This window comes from Limulus polyphemus, unplaced genomic scaffold (assembly GCF_000517525.1).
Source record: "Limulus polyphemus unplaced genomic scaffold, Limulus_polyphemus-2.1.2 Scaffold10910, whole genome shotgun sequence".
NCBI classification, from domain to species: Eukaryota; Metazoa; Arthropoda; class Merostomata; order Xiphosura; family Limulidae; genus Limulus; species Limulus polyphemus.
This window is the reverse complement of record NW_013676520.1, coordinates 1-4225: the sequence shown is the minus strand read 5'-3', so window position 1 is coordinate 4225 and position 4225 is coordinate 1. Positions and strand designations below refer to the sequence as shown.

The window sequence follows — 4225 nt, the reverse complement described above, 5'->3', positions numbered from 1 at the left end:
TAGGTTGTTTATTGTTATTGGGTTTATTGTTAGGTTGTGTTATTGTGTTTATTGTTAGGTTGTTTATTGTTATTGGGTTTATTGTTAGGTTGTGTTATTGGGTTTATTGTTAGGTTGTGTTATTGTGTTTATTGTTAGGTTGTTTATTGTTAATGTGTTTATTGTTAGGTTGTGTTATTGTTATTGTATTTATTGTTAGGTTGTTTATTGTTATTGTGTTTATTGTTAGGTTGTTTATTGTTAATGTGTTTATTGTTAGGTTGTGTTATTGTTATTGTATTTATTGTTAACAATAACAATAAACAACCTAACAATAAACACAATAACAATAAACAACCTAACAATAAACACAATAACAATAAACAACCTGTTTATTGTTAGGTTGTTTATTGTTATTGGGTTTATTGTTAGGTTGTGTTATTGGGTTTATTGTTAGGTTGTGTTATTGTGTTTATTGTTAGGTTGTGTTATTGTTATTGTATTTATTGTTTACAACCTAACAATAAACACAATAACAATAAACAACCTAACAATAAACACAATAACAATAAACACAATAACAATAAACAACCTAACAATAAACACAATAACAATAAACACAATAACAATAAACAACCTAACAATAAACACAATAACAATAAACACAATAACAATTGTTATTGTGTTTATTGTTAGGTTGTACCAAGTTTTTATGCCGAACCAGATCTAATATTCTATTAGGATGTTTTAAGTTGTTGTTGTTTTTTTTTGGAAAAATAATGGATATTTCTTAAATATTTTGCAGGAAGCGACATTACATTAACGTTAAGAGAAAATGCATTATTAACATGATTTAACTGGTCTATTTTAACTACGTGTTTATAAATGTGAATAATTTACCATTATTGTTTTATATAATAATAATGATGATGACGTGAACATTTCTTAATTCCAATTCATTCATTGGTTTCTCTTTTATAAATTTTGGCCCTATTTTGGGATTGAAGGATGTCTTACAGATTTGAACTTAGATACACAAATAGTTGAAAATAACACTCACCTGTTGCGAGTCTCCAGTTTTACTACACAATTCGAAGCATTGTTTCTGACAAGCATTAAGATAGGCCAATTTTATATGTTCAAAATGTCATGTATCTTTGATTTCGCCCCTGGTGGCTAACGTTACGTTTGAGAGCTTTAAACGCTTAAATCGAGTTTCGATACTGGCGGTGGGCACAGCATAGATATTCCATGGTGTAGCTTTGTGTTTTACAACAAAGAAACTTCATAATTTGTATCATAATCTCACGTACTTTTGATTAAAGCAGTAGCACCATTAAGACTAACATAAAGATCCGAGTGCTTATCTTTTAATGTGACTTGCTTTGTTTTCAATTTGAAGGACCACACGAGACATTTCGTTTTGTTAAACATCTCTTAAATATCACAACCATTATATTTATCCAAACGATGTCCTCTAGTGGGCTAGATGGATAGTAAAGTCAAAATTCGGGGTCGAACCCTAAAGCGGGCTCGGTGCAGACAGCCTTTCGTACAGCTCTGTGCTTAAAAAAAACGCATTAATATACTCAAGCAATTTCTCTTAAGTGGGTCTGTAATATTTCTGTTACAGCTAATGGGGTTTTTAGTTTCCAGAAATATCCTGACCTAACCTTAAACCAATGTGATCAAAAACAGTAGAATAAATTATCTAGTGGCTGAATTTGTAACGTATTTATTTACAAAAATATTTAACAAATATTTATAACACGGGAAAAAATAAACACCACATGTATCAAAAGAAAATAACAAAATAACCTGTTCTTCATTTAAGCTACACGAAACTAACACACTGAGAGTGAACAGAGTAGTGGTGTAACCAGCGAATAGTAGATTGTAACAATGTATTCAGAGAACAGTGTTAGTAAGATATTGTTACGTCTCCGTTTGTTAATTGATTTTCCGTAACTTCGTTCCGACGAAACTTAAGCGACACAAGTTCTTTCTTAATAAAGACTGGTTTATTCTTTCCGAATACAACTTTACCGATACACTCAACTTCAACAATCGCGCTAAACAAACGCTATAACGACGAACGTGCTCAATAATACTTCTGACTGCAGATCAATTACTCACTATCTACGCACACATTACATTACCGCGTCACGTTGTCCCCTCTTATATATACCCGCCTACCCTATATCTAGTAAGAACTAGAACATTCGCCAAAGTACAGGATAATTATAGAAAGTAGAGAGCGTGAGAATCACATGATCTCGATGACGCAACAATATTAATGAAACAGAGTAGTGGGATATTCAAATGGTTCAGAGAACCTAGAGTAACCCTACTGAAAATGACAAAAAAATATTCTTATAACAAAGAAATGTTAGGCCTTGTTACACAACGTAGGCTACGGACTACAGAAATGAATAATCTTGTATGCTGTCTTAATTTATCAAGTAAGACGTATTTTGTGTCATCTTTAAAAAAGTGTTAGGCCTTGTTACACAACGTAGGCTACAGGCTACAGAAATGAATAATATTGTATGCTGTCTTAATTTATCAAGTAAGACGTATTTTGTGTCATCTTTAAAGAAGTGTTAGGCCTTGTTACACAACGTAGGCTACGGCTACAGAAATGAATAATATTGTATGCTGTCTTAATTTATCAAGTAAGACGTATTTTGTGTCATGTTTAAAGAAGTGTTAGGCCTTGTTACACAACGTAGGCTACGGGCTACAGAAATGAATAATCTTGTATGCTGTCTTAATTTATCAGGTAAGACGTATTTTGTGTCATGTTTAAAGAAGTGTTAGGCCTTGTTACACAACGTAGGCTACAGGCTACAGAAATGAATAATCTTGTATGCTGTTTTAATTTATCAAGTAAGACGTATCTTGTGTCATGTTTAAAGAAGTGTTAGGCCATGTCACACAACGTAGGCTACAGGCTACAGAAATGAATAATATTGTATGATGTTTTAATTTATCAAGTTAGACGTATTTTGTGTCATGTTCAAAGAACTGTTACGGTAAAAAAAATTGGCCAGTAACCAATTAAACGTTACAAGACCCAAACTCGTAGGTAGTAGCCTAACTTACTAAGACTAACATGGATTACTTGTCTTGTTGTGTGACTTGTATTCACTTCATGGTCAACATGAACGTTTCACTACACAATGAATAAATTCAAACCAAGAAAGGAACTTCAAATAATACTGTTTCTGGTGGGAAAGAAGAATTGAGTTCATGCCAGTGACGTCAAACCAAAAAAATAAAAACAACTTCAAAGAAAAAAAAACAGACATACATTGTTCCACCAGATGATGCTGATTTGATTGGATGTTGAGCTGCTGCTGATGCAGTGGAGGAAACAGGTCTGTTGACCTCGCTGTTTTCCTTTAACTGTGTGTCAGGACAGGGAGGAGGAGGAGGCAAATAGTCGAATAATTCTGTTTGGTCTTCTCCGAAGTCAACTATACCATATACAAAATAAAACGTAAATAAACAAGCTGTATTACCGACTAGCGAAAATTCACGACAGTCTCTATTAAATCATTGTTCTTGTAACGTTTCTGGACGTCCACAAAACTCGTTTTATTGCTGAAATAGAACAATTAATCATATTTCTTCCTCTATAGTGGTCGTTCTAAATCAGATATGGATATTTACCATACCAACAAAGATAAGTTGATTTTAGTGAAATGAATTCTAGTACGAATAATTTAGTTATATATTTCAAGTTGATAATACAATAAAACACCCTTATATGAAAATACATTATATATACAGTAACGCTTTAAGTTGAGATCTGGCATAGACCGGACCTGGGCAGCGCCGGATAGGCCTAAGTTCCGATTAGTAAAACGTTTTCTTTAGGTATTTTACAGGAAAAAATTTAACACTCTAAAGTACAGTTTCTCTCCACCATCTATAACAATAACAGTTTTAAACAATAATAAAAACCGTAAAATGTATAAAAGCATAAGTACACTATATAAGATATAGTAACACAATATAGTGACAGCTAATTGATGAAACTTGCCAGCAGGAAAGAACGTTATGAAAGCCACAGCAATGCCCCTAAACGGTAGCGTCGGTTAACTACAGCCGTGAACTATCTAGATCGTTCCGAAACATTCTGGATGGAAATTTAAATGATTGTCGGTTTCTACAATTTGAAGATATTGAAATTTCCGGTTACAAGAGCATTCCGAATGCGAATATGCCGGATAACAAAGCT

General features: G+C 32.9%; 1 long non-coding RNA gene across 1 annotated transcript in view; it reads right to left on the bottom strand.

The window, feature by feature from the left end:
• Positions 1 to 3454, bottom strand: part of LOC111083727 — a 14169-nt gene extending 10715 nt beyond the window's left edge. The window contains exon 1 of the long non-coding RNA XR_002609211.1: positions 3293 to 3454. This is a non-coding gene — a long non-coding RNA (uncharacterized LOC111083727). The remainder of the gene's footprint in view (positions 1 to 3292) is intronic.
• Positions 3455 to 4225: the final 771 nt, after the last annotated feature.